This window comes from Oryx dammah, unplaced genomic scaffold (genome assembly GCF_014754425.2).
Source record: "Oryx dammah isolate SB20612 unplaced genomic scaffold, SCBI_Odam_1.1 HiC_scaffold_22, whole genome shotgun sequence".
Taxonomy (NCBI): Eukaryota; Metazoa; Chordata; class Mammalia; order Artiodactyla; family Bovidae; genus Oryx; species Oryx dammah.
The window spans coordinates 4,246,071-4,271,060 of record NW_024070206.1 but is presented as its reverse complement, the minus strand read 5'-3'; the positions used below and the strand labels follow the sequence as shown (position 1 = coordinate 4,271,060).

The following is a 24,990-nucleotide window of genomic DNA, read 5'->3' as shown; positions in this document are numbered from 1 at the left end:
GTCAGTTTCCAACGTGTCTGAACATTTCAAGCAAATCCAGAGGGTCCTTTAGCTGCTCTCTGCTCCCATAACTTGGGCTTGGATTGGTCCGTGAGGGGTTTACCGCTCACCTTACCCCTCCGGGCACAGGAGGTCTTTGAATGCTCGCGTCTAACTGTCTGAGTGACGGATGCCCTTCCCAGCACAGCACATTCTTGGCTGAGCTTTGGTACCAACCACATGTCAGGTCAGATCAGATTTCCTGCCAGGGTCCTCGGGCCAAGCTGAAACTGAGCAGGTCAGTCCAGCTTGCAGGGAGCTGTGTGGGGAGAGTCCCCCCACCATGGAGAGCAGCATATCATCCCCATCCAGGGTCCAGGGATTCTCAGAGCTTCTGCAGTATGTGCGCTTCCTTGTTCAGTGAGCAGGACCCGAGTCAGGCCTTTCTGACCTGCGTTCAGTTCCCTGTACACTAAAGGGCTGCTAGTCACTCAGGTCACTTGGGCTTCAGGGGGCTCTTAGGGTAAAGAATCTGCCTGCAAAGGAGGGAGATGCGGGTTCCATCCCTGGGTCAGGAAGAGCCTCTGGAGGAGGAAATGGCAACCCTCTCCAGTATTCTTGTCTGGAAAATTCCTTGGATGGTGGAGCCTGGCGGTCTACAGTCTTGCGATTGCAAAAGAGTCAGACACAACTGAGCAACTGTGTGCACGCAGTCACTTAAGTAGGTCAACTCCACGAGTACTCCTTTCCCTCAAGTACAGAAGCGAAAGAGCTAGTGATGTCCACAGAACACCTTACAGAAGCATTTACCCCAAACTTCCCTGGCAGTTCAGTGGCTAAGACTGCATGCTTCCAATGCAGAGAGCACAGGTTTGATCCCTGGTCAGGCAAAAAGGATCCCACATGCCATGGGATGTGGTCAAAAACAGTACATAAATAAATAAATTAAAATAGCATAAAATAATAGCAATGTATAAGACAAGGGGACATTGTTACTATATTAGGAGTTTATGATTAACATGTACACAATATCAATAACCTCAGATATGCAGATGACACCACCCTTATGGCAGAAAGTGAAGAGGAACTAAAAAGCCTCTTGATGAAAGTGAAAGTGGAGAGTGAAAAAGTTGGCTTAAAGCTCAACATTCAGAAAATGAAGATCATGGCATCTGGTCCCATCACTTCATGGGAAATAGATGGGGAAACAGTGGAAACAGTGGCAGACTTTATTTTTGGGGAAGCTCCAAAATCACTGCAGATGGTGACTGCAGCCGTGAAATTAAAATGTGCCTACTCTTTGGAAGAAGAGTTATGACCAACCTAAACAGCATATTGAAAAGTAGAGACGTTACTTTGCTGACTAAGGTCCGTCTAGTCAAGGTTTTTCCTGTGGTCGTGTATGGATGTGACAGTTGGACTGTGAAGAAGGCTGAGCGCCGAAGAATTGATGCTTTTGAACTATGGTGTTGGAGAAGACTCTTGAGAGTCCCTTGGACTGCAAGGAGATCCAACCAGTCCATTCTGAAGGAGATCAGCCCTGGGATTTCTTTGGAAGAAATGATGCTGAAGCTGAAACTCCAGTACTTTGGCCACCTCATGAGAAAAGTTGACTCACTGGAAAAGACTCGGATGCTGGGAGGATTGGGGGCAGGAGGAGAAGGGGACGACAGAGGATGAGATGGCTGGATGGCATCACGGACTTGATGGACATGAGTTTGAGTGGACTCTGGGAGTTGGTGATGGACAGGGAGGCCTGGCGTGCTGCAATTCATGGGGTCACAAAGAGTCGGACATGACTGAGCGACTGAGCTGAACTGAGCACACTACCGTATATAAAGCAATCAACAAGGACCTACTCGATAGCACAGGGAACTCTACTCAATATTCTGTGATAATCTAAATGGGAAAGAATCTGAAAAAGAATCGATACATGCGTACGTGTCCCTGAAACTGACAAAGCATGTGAATCAGCTACGTGCACAGTCGTTCAGTCGTGGCCGACTCTTTGTGACCCCCGGACTATAGTCCACCACGCTCCTCTGTCCATGGGATTTCCCAAGCAGGAGTACTGGAGTGGGTTGCCATTTCCTTCCCTAGTAAATCAACTATATTCCAATATAAAATTTAAAAAAAAATTTTAAGAAGTATTTAATACATCTTGTTCCTAAAGTACCTAAAAAGCTACCTAAAACTGCAAGAATCAAAACCAGGTTAAAATTCAATTTCACTGTGTATGACAGTCTAAGTACCCCCCCCCAAAAAAAAACCCAAACCTCTACGATAAGATTCTAGCACAGTTATTCCTATGCTAAGTTTCACTTCAAAACAGCCACCAAAAAAAGTATTACAACTGTCAGAATAGGAGAAAATATCAATTTTTACAAATTTATAGATTGAGCCCTATGCCCAATTTCACAAACACTAAGTCAAATTAATTATTTGATTGGTGTATGGAAATTTAAATTTTTAAAAATATTTGTGTATGGTATATATATTAAGTATTTTATAAACGTTGCATTTTAAGGCTTTCCTTCTGATTGTCAGAGTAATATGTACTCATTACTAAAAATTTCTAATATTTTTATTTTAAAAATTTTAAATCTCCCACAACCCAAAGATAACCACCATTTTGGTGTATCTCCTTCTGCTCTTTTATTTTCTCTTTGTGCATTTTTTGTGCTTTCTTTTCTCTTGTTTGTTTGTCGGGTTTGGTTACTTAATATGGGCCTGTCGTTAAGAATTCTTTAGCCTACACACTGCTCTGGCAGATGAATGCGTTATACTACTTTATTTGGCCAGTGTTCTAATCCTAGATGTTTAGGTCGCTTATACATTTTTGCTTTTATAACACATGGTGTGATACACATTATTGTAAATAAATCTTTGGGTGCATCACTCTAGTCTAAGGATAGGATGTTAGAGCTGGCACCGAGGGACGATGTCGTGGCGCGCTGGGGGAAGCAGCTGCTGTTTCACCGGGCCCTGGTCCTGAGGATGCGGTCCAGGTGGTCCCTGGCCGCTTCCTACCCACTCCTCTGCTCGCCTTTTCCCCGCTCCTCTGGCAGGATGAGGCGTGCAGGCCTGAATGAAGGAGTACCCCCTGGCAACTCTGGGAGCTGTGGCTATCCTAATAGTGGCTAGAGTGCCTGTGAAGAGAACGAGAGACTCACGGAAAGTCTGAGAAACGAAGTACCTGCGATAAAAATCTCTTTCCATTGAAATATATTGGGCATGAAGTTAAACATCAAAATAAATTATTAGCTGAAATGGATTCACAGTTTGACTCTACGACTGGATTTCTAGGTAAAACTATGGGAAAACTGAAGATTTTATCCAGAGGAAGCCAAGCGAAGTTGCTATGCTATATGATGCTATTCTCATTGTTTGTCTTTTTTGTCATTTACTGGATTATTAAACTGAGGTGATGCAAGTCAGTGTGAGTTTGGAATTTGTTCCAACTTAACGGCTTGGAGTACGACATCAGTAAAAAAAAAAAAAAAATCAGCATCAAAACATTCCTAAGTTTCAGCTACTATGGCTCTTCCCATCAAAGGGCACTGAATCTTGTTTCATAAATCGCACCAGATAATACGGTGCTCTTTGGATACTGTTTCTTAATGATTCACTTTTTGCCCCGATTTTCAGGGTACTGAGATGTTCTGAGGGTCACTCTGGCCCTAACAAGTTTTCCTGTTTTTTGCTGTGAGATTAAAGAGCAGTTATGAAATTCTGTTGTGACCATAAATGTGGGTTTCTGTTCCACGTAAAGAAACTTCGTGGGAGAGTAGCAATGCCTAATGGGGAAGGCAATGGCAGCCCACTCCAGTGTTCTCGCCTGGAGGATCCCAGGGATGGGGGAGCCTGGTGGGCTGCCGTATATGGGGTCACACAGAGCTGGGCACAACTGAAGTGACTCAGCAGCAGCAGCAGCAGCAATGCCTAAAGAGCCTGGTGCTATGCTCTTGAGTTGGTGATCAAGTCTATGATGGATGGGGAATGTGTTTTCCTGAATTGTCATCGCCCCAATGTTGTACTCTTCTTTCCTCCTTTATTTCATTTAAATTTAGGCTGGGGTTTTTTTTTTTTCTTTTACCTACAGTTTTCCTAATAGTTTTTGATGATATGACTCTTCTTCCCCTCCGCCTCTACCCAAGGACCTCAGTCTTTACTAAAACGTGTTAATTTGGCATATTTCTAGTAGGATCCAAAACAAATGTGTACCAGTATAGTTGTCATTTTATATTAACTTTATATATATATATATATAAAACATTGACTTGGCTTATAATAGTTTTATGATTTTAGCCACTTGGATAGGCCATTTGGTTATCATTTATGACAGAAAAATGTGAAGCTAAAGTCATTACTAAGCTCTGAATGGAAATAAAATGTTCAGGAAAAGTAGTTGCCTCTACTTTATTATGTGCTCAAAATAAATATTGGAAATACTCAGGCATTGAACTTGGGGTTAAGGGCACTGTTGTTTTAACCCAATGTATTTGTTTATAGGAAACAAAATGCAAAAATGGACTACTAAGTAGATGTCAAAATGTTCTGAAATTGTCTGTATTGCTACTGTTTTGGAATTTGCTCATTTATGGGCTTCAAAAATAAAATTTTTAATAAAATAAACAAAAAAAAAGTGGCACCGAGGGGTCAAAAGTTACAAAGATTTTAAGGTTTTGAAATATACCTAAACAAAACTCCATCAGTTGTACTGCGTTTTGTCTCAACCAGCATGAGTAAGCCTGCCCATCTTACTTCGAAAGTAGTCACTCTTGGCACTGAATGCTATCACTGACAACGTTTCTCCCAATCTTAGAAGCAGGATTTCTTCGATTGCCAATGAGGTTAAGTAGTGTTTTACAAGTGATTTGGACCTTTATTCATGAGTTGAATTTTCAATTTCTGGGGTCAACTTTGCTCATTGAGTGTTTTCCTTTTGCACGTATTAAAAACACTTCTTATATAATTTGCTACAAATAAGCTCTATCTTCCAATTGGTGGTTTTGACACGTAGACGTTATAAATTTGTGAAGTCTTGAAATGTAGAAGATATGAAATTTTATTTAATAAAAGCTACGCAGGAAGGAGGAAAAGGGAGTTGGTTTTTTTATTTTTTTTAAAGGGTACAGGGTTTCAGTTTTGCAAGATGAAAAAGTTTTGAAGAGTTATTTGACAACAGTGTGAATATACTTACCACTACTACATTGCACACTTAAAAATGGTTAATGTGAAAATTTTTACGTTATTGTTTAACCACAATCTTTAAAAAGCAATCTTTTTCTTGTGGTTTCTTCCTTTGCTTATAAAGCCCTGTCTCTATATGCACTTTTCCACTACCCCATGGCAGAATAGAGAGTAGTAATGTACACTAACGTACTGGATCACTTCATGGCAAATAGTTGGGGAAACAGTGGAAACAGTGACAGACTTTATTTTCTTGGGCTGCAAAATCACTGTGGACAGTGACTGCAGCCATGAAATTAAAAGATGTGTGCTTTTGGAAGAAAAGCTGTGACAAACCTAGACAGCATATTAAAAAGCAGAGATGTTACTTTGCCTGCAAAGGTCCATCTAGTCAAAGCTATGGTTTTTCCAGTAGTCATGTGTAGATGTGAAAACTGAACAGTAAAAAAGGCTGAGCACCAAAGAATTGATGCTTTTGAACTGTGCTGCTGGAGAAAACTCTTGAAAGTCCCTTGAACTGCAAGGAGATCAAACCAGTCCATCCTAAAGGAAATCAACCCTGAATATTCATTGGAAAGACTGTTGCTGAAGCTGAAGCTCCAATACTTTGGTCACCTGATGTGAAGAGCTGACTCATTGGAAAAGACTCTGATGCTGGGAAAGATTGAAGGCAGGAGGAGAAGGGGATGACAGAGGATGAGATGGTTGGATGGCATCACCGACTCCATGGACATGAGTTTGAGCAAACTCCAGGAGATGGTGAAGGACAGGGTAGCCTGGTGTGGTACAGTCCATGGCGTTGCAAAGAGTCAGACATGACTGAGCTACTGAAGAACAACAATAGGATCAATTTGTGCCTTTTTCCTTAACCCAGATATCTAGGATTCTCAGTTTCCTTGTTGCTTTAGGGGCTTTCACCCTTCACAGCTAAGAGAGTGATATGGGTATAGGTACAATAGTAGGGTTTTGGTTTAAAGACTAGATTTTTTTCTGCCATTAAAAAAAGAAAGAAATGGGAATTAGGTCTTTGCACTATGACTCATGCAAAGAGTTAACTCATTGGAAAAGACTCTGATGCTAGGAGGGATTGGGGGCAGGAGGAGAAGGGGACAGCAGAGGATGAGATGGCTGGATGGCTTCACCGACTCGATGGACGTGAGTTGGAGTGAACTCCGGGAGTTGGTGATGGACAGGGAGGCCTGGCGTGCTGCAGTTCATGGGGTCACAAGGAGTCAGACACGACTGAGTGACTGAACTGAACTGAACTGAATTATGACTCAATGAGGAGGCTAGAAAATCTTCTCACTCAAAAACAACTATAAAGATAGACAATGTAGACAGCTATTTTAATGCTCTTAAAATCACCGTTTGATTGCTCATGTAACAATATGAGAAGCATTTATGGTTGAGAAAATCTCAACTTTGGGTATTAATAGCAAGTCTCTATGACATTCTTGTTGGTCAAACAAGATGGACAGGGAGGCCTGGCGTGCTGCAGTCCATGGGGTCACAAAGAGTCGGACACAACTGAGCAACTGAAATGAACTGAACTGAACTGATCTGAACTGATGACATTCTTGACTGGTTGTTGTTGCTCAGTTGCTAAGTCATGTCTGACTCTGCAACACCATGGACTGCAGCACACCAGGCCTTCCTGTCCATCACCAACTCCTGGAGTTTACTTAAACTCATGTCCATTGAGTCGGTGATGCCATCCAACCATCTCATCCTCTGTCATCCCCTTCTCCCGCTTTCAATCTTTCCCAGCATCAGGGTCTTTTCCAATGAGTCAGTTCTTTGTATCACATGGCCAAAGTATTGGAGTTTCAGCTTCAACATCAGTCCTCCCAATGAATATTCAGGACTGATTTCCTTTAGGATGGACTGGTTGGATCTCCTTGCAGTCCAAGGGACTCTCAAGAGTCTTCTCCAACACCACGGTTCAAAAGCATCAAATTGGTGTTTTTTCTGACACCAATATCACAATCCATTAAAAAAAAAAATTGGGAAATTGAGTTTTATTATAATTTAAAAGTCCTTTGTTTTAAAGGACATCACTATACACCACAGACTGGGATAAAGTGCAAACCATTATATATATATTTATATATGATAACATATTATATATATTATTTAATCTATATATATATATATGTATACTTGAAATGTATATATTATTGAAATTCCTCAAAACTCAACAATAGAAAGACACATAATCCAACTAAAAAGTAGACAAAAGCATTGACTAGACATTGAACTAAATAAAATACACAAATGGTAATAAGCACTTGAAAGAATGCTCAGCACCATTAATCGTTAAGGCAATACAAATGGAGACCATAATGAGATACCACTACATAGCTGGTAGGATGGCTGTAATAAGAGAGACAGACAATACCAGATGCATTCACATGGATCTGGAAAAACTGGATCATACCCGACCATACAACCAAGCCATTCCACTCCTAGAAACCTACCTATAAGAAATGAGAAAACACATATCCAAAGAAAAACCTGTATGCCAAAAAGTGGAAACAGTCCAAGTAGCGGTCAACCAGTGAATGGATAAAACAGATTATAGTACATCCGTCCATACTATTCAACAGTGAAAGCAAAAGGACTCAGATACAAGCTACAACTTGGAAGAAAGGCAAAAACATTATGCTAAGTGAAGAACTAGATGCAGGGGCTTCCCTGGTGGACCAGTGGTCAAGAATCCGCCTGCCAGTGCCAGGGACACGGGTTTGATCCCTGATCTGGACAGATGCCACATGCCTGGGGGCAACTAAGCCCTGGGTCAGAACGACTGTGCCCGTGTTCTAGAGGCTGTGCTCTGCAACGAGAGAAGCTACCACAGTGAGACACCCACACACTGCAACTGGAGTGGCTCCCACTCACCAAGATTAGAGAAAGCTCGAGCGGCAACAAAGACCCAGTACAGCCAAAAATCAGTAAATAAATAAATCTAAAAATTAGGTGCAAAAGCCTATATAATGAATTGTGCTGTTTGTATAATGAAATGTCCAGAAGAAACAAATTTATACAGAGAAAAAGATGTGAGCAGTTACCTCGGGCCTGGGGCAGATGGGAAGATAGTCTCCAAATGGACACAACGGGATTTAGGGAAAGAATGAAATGCTCTGAAACCAGATGGTGGTAAATGGCTGCACAGCTATCAATATATTAAACATTGTTGAGTCATGCACTAACATTTGGAGAATTTTATTTTATGTAGTCTATATTTCAGTAAAGCTTTTTAAAATGTATAAGAAAACAGTTAATGGCTCCCTTGTCTATCCTTTAAAATTATTTTTGATTTGAATTTTATATTCTTTCCAGAATACTGAAGTATAATTTATATAAAGTTTGCAAATCTTTTCTCGCATCCTACAGGTTGCCTTTCCACTGTTTCCTTAGCTGTGCAAAAGCCTTTTAGTTCGACTTAGTCTCAGTTGGGTATTTTTGCTTCTGTTGCTTGTGATTTTGGTGTCATATTCAAGGTATCATTGTCAAGATCAATGTCAAGAAGCTTTTCCCCTCTGTTTTCTTCTAGGAGTTTTATGGTTTCAGATGTTATTTACATTCAAATCTTTAATCCATTCGAGTTACTTTTTGTGTACGGTGAAAGCTAAGTGTCCAGTTGCATTCTTTTGCAGGTGGATATCCAGTTTCTAAGCACTATTTATAGAAGAGACTTTCCTCATTGTGTGATCTTGGCACCTACTTGTAAAAATTTAGTTGACACTATATGGGCGGTTTTACTTCTGGCCTCTCTATTCTCTTCCATTGGTCTCTGTTTTTATGACAAGACAATACTGCTTTGATTACTATTACTTTATAATTGAATTTGAAATCAGGCAGTATAATGCCTCCAGCTTTGTTGTTCTTTCTCAAGTTCACTGTGGCCATTCAGGGTTTTCTGTGATTCCCATATGAATTTCAGGATTACTTTTTCTGTTTGTGTAAAGAAGTCTGCAATTTTTATAGAGGTTACATCGAAATTGTAGATTGCTTTAGGTAAGTATGGACATCTCAACAATGTTAATTCCTCTAATCCATGAATACAGGATATCTTTCCATTTATTTGTGTCTCCTCTAATTTCACCACTGTTCTATAGTTCTCATGGTGCAAGTCTTTCACCCCCTCAGTTAAGTTTATTCCCAAGTATTTTATTCTCTTTGGTGCTATTGTAAATGGGGCTGTTTCTCAATTTTCTTTTCACCTAGTCCCTTGTTTGGTATATAAAACTGACCTTTAAATGTTGATTTTGTAGCCAGCAACTTCACTGAATTCATTTATTCTAATAGTTTTTTTGTGGAGTCTTTAGGGTTTTCTACATATAAGATCATGTCATCTGCAAGCAGACATAATTTGTGCGAGTGTGTGTAACTCTTTATTTTATATTGGAATACAGTTGATTAGCAATGTTGTGATAGTTTCAGGTGTGGAGCAAAGTGACTCGGTTATACATGAACACGTATCTATTCTTTCTCAAATTCTTTTCCCATTTAGGTTGTCACTCAGCATGGAGCAGAGTTCCTGTGCTATACGGCAGGCCCTTGCTGGCTATCCATTTTAAATAGAGCAGTGTGTACACGTCAGTCCCCGTCTCCCTAACTGTCCCTTCCCCCAATCCTTCCCCTCTGGTAAAAACAGAGATAATTTTACTCCCCCATTCCAGTTTGGACGCCTTTTAACTGACCTTCATAGTGACGAAAACCATAGAACCTATTTGGTAAACCTGTGACTTTGAATGGTTACTTTGGATTTCAGTTCCCATGGGTCCAAGAAGCAGACACGGGGTGAGTAAATCCTCCTGAACATGATATTCCTCATGACAGATATCCAGGGAGCCAAAGGCCTGGGGCAAGAATTAGCACCAGCCACCTCGTGTGACACTTGCTCAACTGAGTGTCATGATGCTGCACGAGACACCCCACGAGACCACCCTCCAACAGACGTACAGGTGGCGGGGGAACCTCGGGTGCCCCGAGGGCCTCTGCCAAGGGCAGGGGGACAGCGCTCCTGAACTTTTGTACCATGTGTTGCCTGCTGGTCAGGTAGCCTTGAAGACTTCAATGCCCCAAATTCTGCATTCATAACATTTTTTTTTTTTAATTTTGTTTTTGGCTGTGTTAGGTCTTCGCTGCTGCACAAGCTTTTTCTCTGGTTTCTCTGGGCTTCTCATTGTAGGGGCTTCTCTTGTTGCAGAGTACAGGCTCTAGGGCGCTCCAGCTTCAGCGGTTGTGGCTTGTGGGCTCAGCAGCTGCAGCTCCTGGTCTCTAGAGCCCAGACTCAATAGCTGCGGTGCAGGAGCTTGGTTGTTCCACAGCATGTGGGATCTACCCAGATCAGCATCGAAGCCATGTCTCCTGTGTTGGCAAGTGGGATTCTTTACCACTGAGCCATCGAGAAGCCCTATAACATTCATTCTAAAACACAGAAGAGCTAATCTGATCTTAAGTCAGGGTTTTGGCAAAATATGATGTTTCTTGTTCCTATCACTTAGTTTTATAGTTATGCCATCAATAAGAGGCCAATCGATTCTACCTAATTGATAAATAGCAGGAAAAGGATAAGTGCCTTGCTGTTGTTCAGTCGCTAAATCGTGTCCAACTCTTTTCCACCCCATGGACTGCAACCCTAGGCATCCCTGTGCTTCACTGTGTCCCAGAGCTTGCCCAAACTCATGTCCAATGAGCCAGTGATGCCACCAAGCCATCTCTTCCTCTGTCACCCCCTTCTCCTTTTGCCTTCAATCTTTCCCAGCATTAGAGTCTTTTCCAATGAGTCAGTTCTTCACATCAAGTGGCCAAAGTATTAGAGCCTCAGCTTCAGCATCAGTCCTTCCGATGAGGGTTGATTTCCTTTAGGATGGACTGGTTTGATTTCCTTGCTGTTCAAGTGACTCTCAAGAGTCTTCTCCAGCACCATAGTTTAAAAACATCAATTCTTCAGTGCTCAGCCTTCCTTATGGCCCAGCTCTCACATCCATACATGACTACTGGAAGAACCATAGCTTTGATTATATGGACCTTTGTCAGCAAAGTGAAGTCTCTGCTTTTTAATACGCTGCTAGGTTTGTCATAACTTTTCTTCTAAGATAAGTTCCTTACCTGGAGCAAAACTTCACAAAGATGGTATCCCTCCTAGCTTATAGCTTTCTGAAGCCCACTCTACCCCCCATTGCCTCTCTCACTTTCTTGAACTTCAGAGTCCTACACAAACTCCATGCAATGAGATTCCTCTCTTGGTGTAAAAGATTTCTGTGGCTGAGTTCTGGGCTTAGTTTTCCGGCATATTTTCACTGCCTCCGTGAGAGGATTTATGCCTACATCCCTTGAAAACATGGCCCTTCTTTCTCTTTATTTTCTCGTAAGTTGTACAAACCTATCTTCCTGAAGTCAGAAAGAGAACCTCATACCAGGGTGAAAAATATCATCTCCACCTGCAGGTGCCTCTACATGTGATTGTGACAGTAAAACTAGTTAGCGTGTGTGTGTTACCCAAGCGTTCTCCACGTTCACTTACTTCATGAGTGTTCACTGGAGTCCATTTGTTTCTGTCCAGCTCCCCCACCCCTTAGTGATGGGACCATGGCCACAGCGTACCAGCCGCCTCTTGCCAGGTCAGCCACCCTCACCACCACTTCCCAGCACCCCAGCTGCCCCCTGAGGCTGCCAGCAGAGAGCCATGGAACCAAACTTCTAGAAACACTGTTGCTGGTTTTCATGTCTCCCTTGCTTACAAGTCTTCTAGAATTCCCCATCATTAATTTGCTGCTGTTGTTTACTCGCTAAGTCGTGTCCATCGCTTTTGTGACCCGATGGACTGTAGCCCGCAAGGCTCCTCTGTCCATGTGATTCTCCAGGCAAGGATACTGGAATGGGTTGCCATTTCCTTCTCCAGAGGATCTCCCAGACCCAGGGATCAAACCCAAATCTGCACCGACAGGCAGCTTCTTTACCACTGAGCCACCAGGAAAACCGCCCCTCCCCAATCCCTGCCCATCATTAATGGAATAAAGCTAATGAGAGGCTAATAAAACCTCTCAGCCTGACGCTCCTGAGGCCTCTCTTGTCCTGTGATGAAAACGACCTAGAAGCAAATTCTGCGGGAAACGTAGGTCTTGTTTCAGGATTATCTGCTCCTGTGTAGGCAGGATGCCAACCTTATCTTCAAACATTCAAGCTGCCCAGGGTCCTCGACTTTGTCCATTTCAGCCATACTTCAGCTTTATCAACTGGCAATGGGTATGGATCAGAGCTTAATCAATGACAACAGACTGTCCATGGCATGTATCATCAGCAGTTCCGAGACCTCCCAAGGCGAATATATTTTATACTGCTGAGAAGCTAGACCACCCAAGAGCTCCTTTCCAGGACCAGAACACCTTCACCCTTCGGTAGAAATGCTTTCCTGGACTCTGCTCTTCCCTTTATTTTCGCTGAAACACACCCTATTATCATCTCTCCCACTATAGCCTTGCTGACACCTTCCTTCCACCTCCTCCCAACCTTCCTCCTTCTCCCTGCTCTGAACTCAGGATATGTCACTCATTTGTTTCGAAATCTTGAATTCCTGGAATTCTTCTTTTATTTTTATTTCGGCTGTGCTGGGTCTTCGTTGCACCATGGGCTTTCCGCTCGTTGCGGCGAGTGGGGGCGACTCCCTGGTGCTGCGCGGGCTTCCCGCTGCAGGGGCTTCTCTCGCTGCAGAGCGTATGCTCCAGGGTGGCAGGCTCAGCAGCTGCAGCTGCCGGGCTCTAGAGCCCAGGCTCAACGGTTGTGGTGCCCGGGCTTAGCTGCTCTGCAGGATGTGGGATCTTCCCGGACCAGGGATCGAACCTGTGTCTCCCGAATTGGCAGGTGGATTCTTTACCAGTGAGCCATCAGGGAAGCCCCTCAAATTCTTAAAGTTGGTGGTGATGGTGAAAGTTTTTTTTTTAGCAAATCTTGGGCAGGAAGACATTCTCCTGAATTCTCTTCTTGTTTTTAAATTTTTTTTTTAAGTTACCTAAATCTTTGAGGGGAGAAGGCAATGGCACCTCACTCCAGTACTCTTGCCTGGAAAATCCCATGGACAGAAGAGATTGGTAGGCTGCAGTCCATGGGGTCGCTAAGAGTCGGACACGACTGAGCAACTTCACTTTCATGCATTGGAGAAGGAAATGGCAACCCATTCCAGTGTTCTTGCCTGGAGAATCCTAGAGACTGGGGAGCCTGATGGGCTGCTTGGAATTTGTTTTGGTGTAATGCATAAATCAAGGAAACAGTTTTTCCCATTTGTCTCAGCACCTATTTATTCAAATTTTCCCCAGTGATTCTTTTTAATATAAATTTATTTATTTTAATTGGAGGCTAATTACTTTACAATATTGTAGTGGTTTTGCCATACACTGACATGAATCTGCACGGGTGCACATGTGTTTCTCATCCTGAACCGGGGGGGCCCCTCCCTCTCCATCCCTTCCCTCTGGGTCATCCCAGTGCACCAGCCCCGAGCACCCTGTCTCATGCATCAAACCTGGACTGGCGTCTCCAGTGATTAAAAATGCCATCTTCATTATAATTTAAGTTCTCATCTATCTGGGGTCTCTTTTTATTGTTCTATATTCTGTTCCACTGATCTGCTTAGCGATGGAATGACATGAAACCATTTTAGTACTTACAGCTTTTTAAATCTACTTGGATATTTGCTAAAGCTGGTCTTTTCTCACTATGCTTGCTTTTCAAAAACTTCCTGATTATTACCATTTATTTTTCCATATGAACTCTATAATCATGTCTGGTCACCTTCCACCAAACCGCTGTTGCTGACATTATCAGATTTGAATTTCAAAACTGATTCTGGCTACAGTGTGAAGAACGAGGGTACACGAGGGAAGACCAGGGTGAATGCTATCACACGAGTTCATAAGAGAGGTGAGGGCCACGTGGACTAGGAGGGCGACAGCAGAGATGGAAAGAAGATAGGATCGAGTGATGCGGAAAAAGTAAAATTGGCAGGACTTAGTGACAAAAGTAATCTGATAGTTTAGGAAGAGGTAGGTGGTTTTCTAGTCTTGCCTGGACAATCCTGGGATTTAGACCATGTTTGTAGAGATCCAATCCGGATCAATCCAAGGATGCAATGTTAGTTTTGGGGTTGCCCTGAAAATCAGGGTGCTTTTGGAAAAGACTTGGAGTTCTTTGTAAAGAGTTCATCATGGGTTCAGACAAGATGCCCCAAAGTGAATTGCCTCCCCCAGCCGGTATCAGGTATCAGGAATGCTAAACCGGCTTCTAGAACATTTCATGGGCTATGGGGGGTGTACCCATGACCTCAAACCACATAGCTCTAAATGGCAATAGTGTATTCTGAGACATTCCATCACATCATATTTGGGGACTGCAGAGGCAACTTGTGGTTAGTGAAGAAAAAAAATACTTCAAAAGTTTTCCTTTCTTCAGTTCCTCAAAAAGTGATATTACCGTAAGTCTCCACTCCTAGGTGTCTTATACCCCAAAGAATTACAAATGAGAACACAAAGAGATCATTATATACCCATGTTCATAGCAGCGGTGTTCACAACAACCCAAAGCTGGAAACAGCTCAAATGTCCATCATCAGATGAATGGACAAAGAAATGTACCAAATCCATACAATGGACTATGAAGCAGCCTTTGAAAGGGAGGAAATGCTGACACATGCCACAACACAGAGGAGCCAAGGAAGCCCTCTGGTGAAATAAGCCAGAAACAAATGGACAAGTACAGGATTCCATTGAGGTAAAGTACCTAGACTAGGCAAATTCATAGAAACAGAAAGTGGGACAGAGGCTACCAAGGAGCTGGCGGAAAGGGGAAATGGGGAGTTATTATTAAATGGATATAGAGTCTGTTTGGGATGATGAAAAGCTTCAGGGAATAAGCAGTGGTGATGGTTGTGTTGTACAACGTTGACAACTTCATGCCACTTAACTGTACACTTGTTGCTGTTGTGTCACCGTTAAGTCATGTCTGACTCTTTGTGACCCCATGGACTGTAGCCCGCCAGGCTCCTCTACCCATGGGATTTTCCAGGCAAGGATGCTGCAGCGGGTTGCCATTTCCTTCTCCAGAGGATCTTCCCCACCCAGGCATTGAATCTACGTCGCCTGCTTTGGCAGGTGGGTTCTTACAGCTGAACCACCAGGGGAGCCGTAACTGGGCAATTAAAAGTGGCTAAAACGATAAAAACTTCATGTGCATTTTACCATATTTGAAATGGATAGAAAAAAATCACAGGAACTAACGTAATATGGTAGGTCAGTTATACTTTAAAAACAAATAAACAAGCAAACAAACTCATAGGAAAAAAGAGATTAATCTGTGGATACCAGTAGTGGGGAATAGAGGGAAGAGAAATGGAAGGAAAGCAATCAAAGGGTAGGAACTTTCAGTTATAAGATAAATAAGTACTAGGAATATAGTGTACAACATGGTTAATGTAATTGACATTGCTGCATGTTACATACCAAAGTAAGAGAGTAAATCCTAAGAGTTCTTATCAAGCAGAAAATTTTTTTTCTATTTCTTTAATTTTGTGTCTCTGTGTGATAATGACTGTTCACTGAACTTATACTGATAATCATTTCATGACGTATATAAGTCAAGTCATTGTGCTGCACACATTAAACTCATAAATTTAGAATAGAAAGTCTTAAAGTATACCTCGATAAACCTGGAAGGAAAAATGATTCACCTTATGTTGCGTGTATTTTACCAAACTAAAAAAGAATATATGTTTTTTAAAAGTTTCCTTTTCTTATGAAAGAATGTGCCATAACAGAGGGGCCTCCCCTCACCACTAAGACAAATTCTGACCACATGATTATAGCTATATGTCATATTAGCTCTCAGAGACCCAGGTTTTGCAAAGTAGGCAACGCACTCTGTCACTCAAAACAATGCAAAATATTTTGGGAAACAAACTATACTGCCTGTATCTCCGGAAATCCCCTCCCAAGTGGCTAACCACAAAGGGAGGAAACAGAACTCGATGAAACCAAAAGTTTGCAGTCAAAGCCTAGAGTCCCTGTGACTTCGTTCTGTACTAGAGCACGGCAGTGCAAGCAGGCGCTTGGGAACGATGTGACTGGTTGCAACAGGTAAGCCTGCTCCGCCCTGGTCTTTCTTTATGCCATCATGTAGACATAATCTTATTTCCAAATGTATTTTGAAGCAAATAAGTCTAAGGCATTCGATTAAACAGAAGCTATTTAAAACTCACTTGGCAGATCACCTGAAAATTCAGTTAACAAAATTAGGCAGTGTCCTTTGAAGAGCTCTGAAGACAGCTGGGGATGAAACTGTATTACTGTTGGTCAAACTGATACTACAAATAACCGCTGAGCTAGATTACCAAGCTGCCAATGCTACTTCCATGCAAAAAAGGAGAACATATATATGTTTGTTCCAGAGGACACCCTAAGAAGAATCTGCCAGAAAATGCAGGAGCATCTAAATGCAAGAACAGAGACCTCCCTAGTGATCCAGTGGTTAAGAATCCACCTTTCAATGCAGAGGACACAGGTTTGATCCTTGATCGGGGAACTAAGATCCCACATGCCACGGGGCAATCAGAGAGCCTGTGTGCTGCAACTAGAGAGAATCTGCTCACTGCAGCAAAGACCCACCACAGCCAAAATCATCATCATAATACAATGAATAAACAAACATCTCTGATCCTTACAATGACTGTACAAGACATTCTTCCCATTTAAATAAATAAATAAATGCAAGAACAACCTATCCATTGAGTGAAGAGTACCATGTTTTCCAGAAGAAAAGAAAGGATAATTGATTAATACTGTACAAATAAGCAGATGGAAATTATTAATAGTGATAAAATTCTTGGGGAAATTCTACACAAGTGAATTTTTCTAACCACCTAGTCATTATGATAGTAAAGAGTATGCAAAGCTCCAAGTGTTGGCTCAGTGACAGTAAATGACAGGTAGGAATAAAAGGAAATGCTTCACAAGGGAGGAAGGTAATAAACCTTCCAAGTCATTGCCATATAACATGAAGATGTGTGAGCTTTTACATCTACAAGTTTATGGATATCAATGAGTTTGGGGAAATACCAAGTTAAGGAAGATAAATGTAACAGGATGGTAAAGTGAAATTTTCAGCTGAGGCCCCTGAAATCGACTTTAAGCTCTAAAGAGGTATAAGAATACTTAACAAAGGATTTATAAAGCAGATGACGTAATTTTAGAAAGAATCACTACACACCTATTCAGTTCAGTTCAGTCGCTCAGTCGTGTCCGACTCTTTGCGACCCCATGAACTGCAGCACGCCAGGCCTCCCTGTCCATCACCAACCCCCGGAGTTCACTCAGACTCACATCCATCGAGTCAGTGATGCCATCCAGCCATCTCATCCTCTGTTGTCCCCTTCTCCTCCTGCCCCCAATCCCTCCCAGCATCAGAGTCTTTTCCAATGAGTCACACCTATTAGTCACACCTATTAGAATGACCAAAAACTGGAACATAGACAATACTAGGTTTTGGCCTGGTTGTGGGGCAACGGGAACTCTCGTTCATTGGTATCTTAGTGTTCATTGCTCTGTCTCGTGTCTGACCCCCTGTGAACCCCTGGACTATAGCCCACCAGGCTCCTCTGTTCAAGGAACTTTCCAGGCAAGAAGACAGGAGTGGGTTGCCATTTCCTACTCCAAGGGATCTTCCCAACCCAGGGACTGAACCCACATCTCTTTCATCTCTTGTGTTGGCAGGCAGATTCTTTTACCACTGCACCACTTGGGAAGCCCAAATCTGTAGAGTGAATGTATAACATCCAGAGTGAATTTTTTAAAGTAAACTGTGGACTTTGGGATAATGATGATGTGGCAGTATAGGTTCATCAATTCTACCAAATGTATCATTTTAATGAGTGATGTTGATAACGGGAGAAGCTAGATACATATAGGTACAAGGGATATATGGTGGTACATTTGAGATTCAACAGATGCAAAAAAAAAAAGCCCTCAGATAAGGAACTTTCCTTATCTGGCTAAAAGCAATAACTTTGGGGAAATAAGACTCCCATAAATTCCTCTTCAGGGTGGACGTACCCCCAACAAGGGAGAAGCCAAATAAAACCTAATCCAATTCCCTTCTCCAGAGAAGGAACAAGGAAGTGGTTGCCAGAGATGAGGGTGGAGCAGGTAACCAGTGGGAGCGCAGAAGACTTCTAGGGCAGTGAGAATGCTGTGTTACAACGATGGCTGTGTCCCTGTGTGGCACTGTGTGCGCCTCAAGAACATGAAAGGCCACTCACAGCTGCACAAACAAGCATTGTCGCACACTTTCACATCTCCCGTCTCTTTTTCTAAAACCCGTTTGCCTTTCCAAAGAAGCCTGTTTGTTTGTTCTTTCCGTAAAACTTTCTTCCACTAAATTAGGTATATAATTCTTTAACCATTTAGAGGTCAGCTATTTCCTTTGATGGTTCCCATGTGCATTGGAAACAAACCTTTTCTCCTGATCATTTGTTGTTTACCAGTGTAATTCACAGGCCCCAGGTACAGAACAGAAGAGGGTAGAAGGAAAATCTTTCTCCCTTCCCCCACAGCAAAGAGGGGAAAATCTGTCAGCTCGGCCAACTGCAGTGCAGGAAAGGTGAGTGTGAGCTGGGCCTCGGGGACAACCTCAGGCAAGGTGGGAGTGCCGCTTTCTCCGTCTCTCATTGCTGCTTCTCTCAGGGTCACTCTCTCCCTCTGTGGACGGGTTCTTCCCCACGGCTGGCGGGGACACGGCCGTCGGAGGGCTCAGACTCATACCTCATAGGCTTGCCAACCGAGAGAGCCGGAGACCCTCTTCATCAAGTCGAAGGTCAGAAATCCCCAGGACTAGGCTTCTCTGGTGGCTCAGTGGTAAAGAATCTGCCCGCCAATGCAGGGGACACGGATTCCACCCCTGGTCCAGGATGATCCCACATGCCTCGGAGCAACTAAGCCCGAGCACCACGACCACTGAGCCCAGGAGCCAAAATGACTGAGCCCACAGGCCCTGGAGCCCGTGCTCCGCAGCAAGAGAGGCCGCTGCAGTGAGAAGCGCTTTCCCCTCCCCTGGAGAGTAGCCCCCTCTCTCCACAATTAGAGAAAAGCCCTCGCGGCAGCGAAGACTCAGCACATCCAGTAAATAAATAAAGTAAACTATTTTTAAAAAAAGAGAGAAATCCCTGGGACTTAAAGCAACTACGGCTGCTCTGTCGCTTCAGGCATTTCTGACTCTTTGCAACCCCATGGACTGTAGCCCTCCAGGCTCCTCTGTCCATGAAATTCTCCAGTCAGGAATACTAGAATGGGTTGCCATTTCCTTCTTCATAAAGCAACTATACTCCAATTTAAAAAATATATAAAAAATCCCCAGGACTGGCCAATATTGGGGATCACACCTAGCTCCAGCCAATCATTAGGTAAATTAAGAAAGCAGATTGGTAAGAAATTGAACCATGTGCTGAAAAGCAATATTTCTGAGAAGAGAGTGCCACTCCAGGCAGACAGAGCAGTCCTTCCAAAGAGCATGGTGAAGACCTTAGAAACACAGTCAGGCCACCTGATGGCTCCCTTGGCATCCTGAATCCCCATCCCTCGGGCAGCCTGAGGACCTGGGCTTCTCCCCTAACATTGGGCTGGCAGGAGTGGATGGTGAGCAGCAGAATCCTGCCCTGGACCACAGCCAGTCATCTGGAACCTTTTTCAGCTTGTCAGTGCTCAGCTCCCGGAGGGCTGAACCTTTCTCCCTTCTGGGTCGCTTTATTCAGACCACTTCTGAATGGTGTCAATCAACCCATGAGATACCCGTGTCTCTCCGCTATTTCTCCTAACATTTATCTGCACTCTGTACCCCCTCGACTCAGAGTCACTTGTCTTTGAAACCCAGACCCCAAATGAGCTGTGCTGCACTCCTCTTTGGAGTGGATCTTGGTCCAGGAAGCTATCGATGAGCAGGAATGGGAAGGGGCGCAGACCAGCCCTGTCCCCCCATCGGCTGCCTGCCACCAGCCCTGTTTGCATATCCCACTTCTGCTGAACCCCACTCTCCACTGTTACCCATGAAGGTGCCTCTGCACTTGTGCAGACTGCATGCCACGCCCTGCAAAGCTTTACAGAGATAAATTTAGACATAAAACAGGAAGTAATTCTCTGTGTCGCTGAGAATGATCTAGGAGAAGTTATTTAAAAGCTGAAGTGTGGGGGTTTGGTTCTCAGACAGCATGGATCAGATTCACCAGGAGGGCTTGTTCAGGTGATAGAACGGGATCCACGCCATGAGTCTTCTTCAGTAGGTTTGGTGTGGGGCCCGAGAATTTGCATAGCTAAAAAGCGGATGCTGTTGGGCCCAGGCCCACACTTTGAGAACTTCTATGGCAGAGGCTTAAGAAGAGAGAGAAACCATCTTTAGGCCACAAGGCTCTCACGTGAAATTGTAGCTATTGGCCAAAGTCCGCTAAGGTGCTCTTTAGCGCTGGCTCTGACGAGTGTCGTGTTCATCAGACGACCCCATCTGCACTTCTTCACGCTGTTCTCACTCGTCCTTGTTGTTCGGTCGCTAAGTCGTGTCTGACTTTTGGCGACCCCATGGACTGCAGCAAGCCAGGCTTTCCTGTCCTTCACATCTCCCGGAGTCTGCTCAAACTCTTGTGCCTTGATTTGGTGATGCCATCCAACCATCTCATCCTCTGTCGCCCCCTCTTCCTTTACTATGAAATAATTGTTGATTATCTTTACTAAGATACCATAAAAATTTCTAGGAGCCTCAGTGTTCCAATCTACATACAGATAGTATCTATCTATATATATATTTACTGAAGTTTTCTAATAAAATTCATGAGTTGCTCAGTGAAAAGCTTAAATTATAGAATTTTTAAAAGATTCTATTGATGTGGATCATTTTTAAAGTTTTTATCGAATTTGTTACAACATTGCTTCTATGTTTTGATTTCCTGGCCACACGGCATGTGGGATCTTATTTCCCCTGGCAGGGATCGAACCTGCCCAATGGACCACCTGGAAAGTTCCAGGGCGAAGGTCCCTTGATGGAGATATTCTTAACAGCCCTGGCTCTCTGGAATGCTGGCTAGATAGGTCAGCTCTGAGCCTCTCTTGGGGAAAGGAAGGAATCTAAGTGGGACCAGCGCTGGGCAGGGGAGCTAGTGCCCATGTTAGAAGCTGGGAGGAGCCAGATACCTAGAAGAATAAACAGCCTTTCTCCCTCAGGAATGAGCCAAATAGTTGGACCTCTTTCTCCTGGACCCTCTGCTGGTTTGCTCTGTTCTCCTACTTTTAACATGCTGACTGTAAAGGGAAAGAGAAAGAATCAAGTGGCCTTGAAGAAGTTGGCCCTCTGACTCATCAGAAGGTCCTTTCCCACCATGCCCTTGGTTTCATCACTGTCGGAAACGGAAGTGCTAGTTCTCCAAAAGTGGAATGAAAGGCTGAGATCCTGGACTCTCCCGGAGCTGTGGGTCTCACCTTGGCTGCATATTAGAAACAGATGGGAAATTCAAGAACAAATTCTCAGGGACCAAGCAGCATCGCCAAGCCAATTAAATTAGAATTGTGGCTGTGACCAATCTATTTTAAAACTCCCAGGTGAGTCTAACGTGTAGTCGAGGCTGGATGCTACCGCCCTGAAGACTAAAGCTGGCTGTGCAGTCAAATGACCTAAGGGACTTTTAGAACTACTGTTAAGGAAAAAAAAAAAAAACTAAAGAAGACCTCAGACCAAGTAAAATCAGATCTCTGAGGATTGTGGCCAGGTATCAGTATGTTTTAAAAGCTTCTCAGGTTTCTAAGTTTCTTTAGTGTGTATGTGGTAAACCATATACAACATAAAGTTTACCATTTTAACCATTTTTAAGTAAATAATTCAGTGGGCTTCCCTCATAGCCCAATTGGTAAAGAATCCGCCTACAATGCAGGAGACCCCTCCTGGGTCGGGAAGACCCGCTGGAGAAGGGATAGGCTACCCACTCCAGTATTCCTGGGCTTCCCTTGTGGCTCAGCTGGTAAAGAATCCACCTGCAATGTGGGAGACCTGGGTTTGATCCCTGGGTTGGGAAGACCCTCTGGAGAAGGGAGAGGCTACTCACTCCAGTATTCTGGTCTGGAGAATTCCATGGACTATAGCTCATGAAGTCACAAAGAGCCGGACACGACTGAGCAGGTTTCACTCGTCACTTGTTAATTCAGTGGCATTAAGTCCATTCACAATGTTTTGCGACCACCACCACTATCCGTTTCCAGAACTTCCTGAAGAGAAACCTGACACTCATTCAACAATAACTCCTCAGTCCCCCAGCTCTGCTGACCTCTACAGTATTCTACTGTCTGTCTCTATGAACTTGCCTATTCAAGGGAATATAAATGGAATGAGACAATATTTGTCCTCCTCTTTCTGGCACATATCCCTGAACATAATGCTTTCTGGGTCCCTCCATGTTAGAGCATGTGTCAGAAATCCCTCCCTTTTTAAGGCTACCTTACATTGCTTTGTATGTATATGGCATGTTTTGCTTTTCCATTCATCTGTTAATGAATATTTGGGCCGTATCCACATTTTGGTTCACTGTGAATAATGCTGCTACAAATATTGATGTACAGGGATCTGTTTGAGTTGCTGCTTGCAGTTCTTTTGGGTCTGTTCCAGAAGAGTGATTGCTGGGTCATATGAGGATTCTATGTTTAACTTTTTGAGGAACTGTGATGCCCTTATGAGATTCTTACACACAGCCAAACTGTGTGTAAGACTGCTGGCCATAGCAGTGTTCCTCATGCAACCTAAGAGAGCACTGATTAGTATAATAGTTGGTAAATATTATTAGATTAATTTCTTCAGAAATTAATGGGACAGTCACAGTCCAATGCAATTGTTAATGTCACAAAGTCAAAAGACTTGGGTGGATTAACATAGCACCCTTTTGAAAATGCCAACAAAGTGTCTCGCGGCCATGAGAAACGTCACATCAATTGCAGTTCCTACCTTCTATTGAAATGCATGCCTGGTGATTTGCTAGTGCTAGTCATTGATGTATCAGCGCTTCTGATTTGCTTTGTAGATAATAAATGATTGGGCTTCCCTGATGGCTCAGTGGTAGAGACTCTCCCTGCCAATGCAGGAGTCATGCGTTCGATCCCTGGTCCAGGAGGATCCCACCTGCCATGGAGCAACTAAGCCACAATTACTGAGCCTGTGCTCTAGAGCCCGGGAACCACAACAGCTGAGCCCACGGGCTGCAACTACTGAAACCCACATACCCTAGAACCACACTCTGCCAGTAGAGAACCCACTGCAGTGAGAAGCCTGTGCACTGCTTCGAAGAGTGGCCCCTGCTCGCCGCAACTAGAAAAAAGCCCTCGTGGCAGTGAAGACCCAGCACAGCTGAAAATAAACAAAATTATAAAGAAGCTAAATGACTGGCATTAGAGATAGTAAATTAGACCTGATTCAAGACTTTTCCTATTGTAATGCCGTATCTATCTTGATACCTGGTATTATTGCTCAGATACGTTTTCTTGACTAGGAAGGAGACGGTGGCAATGTCTATGGGAGTGTGTTGTACGTGGGAATGTCTTCCATCTCATAGAGTTGCTGCTAACTAGCTGCCGACAGCCTCTTAGGAATTCCTTTGTGTGTGAGGAGTTTTTGTTTCTGCTTTCCCCTCTCTTAATGCTCCACACGGTACCTTCCCCTTCATATTTTCAGCCTTCCTTCTTGCTGCCAACAGACTACTCACTCCCCATTCCCTTTCTTTGCCATAAGCAGAGATTGTATTTAGTCAACCTTGTACTCTAAGTACGAGCTTCCCTGGTGGCACAGTGGTAAAGAGTCCGCCTGACAACGCAGGAGACACAGGTTCCGTGTTCCTGGGTGGAGAAGGTCCACCGGAGGAGGAAGTGGCAGCCCACTCCAGGATTTTTGCCTGGGAAATCCCTTAGACAAGAGGAGCCTGGTGGGCTACAGTCCATGGGGTCACAGAGTCAGACACGACTTAGTGACTGAGCACGAACGCATGTACTCTAACCACTCTAAGAAAGAATTACCAAAGGTGTACATCGTAATGGGGACCCTAACTAGCTCATCCATCTGGGTTATCTCTGCCTTTGACTAAGGTATTTCGCAACTCTGAGAGACAGAAGTTGCAGAAAACTGATGGTAATGCAAATGGTTCTTGATTATAAATAGATAAATTCTGTCTGGGAAGGTTCAGTGGATTTCCTTCCTCCACTGTGGAAGAAGCTGCTTTGCATCTATTAAGCTTATACATTTCAACTCCCTGCTGAGTGTATATACTGTTTCCTTCATTCATGAATGTGTTAAATAAAATCTTTGACTTGTGTTCATTGCACATTTGTTGAGACTCATGGTTTTAAGTTTCTTATTTTTTTAAAAAACCCATCTTATCCAAAATCTGAAACACCCAAACACCAAGTGTTGGCCAGGTTTTATGGGGCAACAGGAACTCTTCATTCATTGCAGGTGGGAATGCAAAAGGATCTAGCCACTTTGGGAAACAGTCTGGAGTTTCTTACAAAACTAAATACACTCTTACCCAGTGATCCAGCAATCACTCTCCTTGGTACTTAGAGGAGTTGAAAACTTATGTCCACATGAAACCAACACAGAGATCTTTACAGAAGTTTTACTCACAGTTGTTGAAACTTAGACACAACCAAAATGAACTTCAGTAAGTGAATGAATAAACAAACCGTGGTACATCTAGATGACAGAACATTATTTAGTACTAAAAAGAAATGAGCTACCAAGCCATGAAAAGACACG

At 43.3% G+C, this 24,990-nt stretch overlaps 1 pseudogene; it reads left to right on the top strand.

The window, feature by feature from the left end:
• The first annotated feature begins 2,084 nt into the window (after positions 1 to 2,084).
• On the top strand, positions 2,085 to 3,412 carry LOC120880891 (annotated as a pseudogene).
• The last annotated feature ends 21,578 nt before the right edge of the window (positions 3,413 to 24,990 follow it).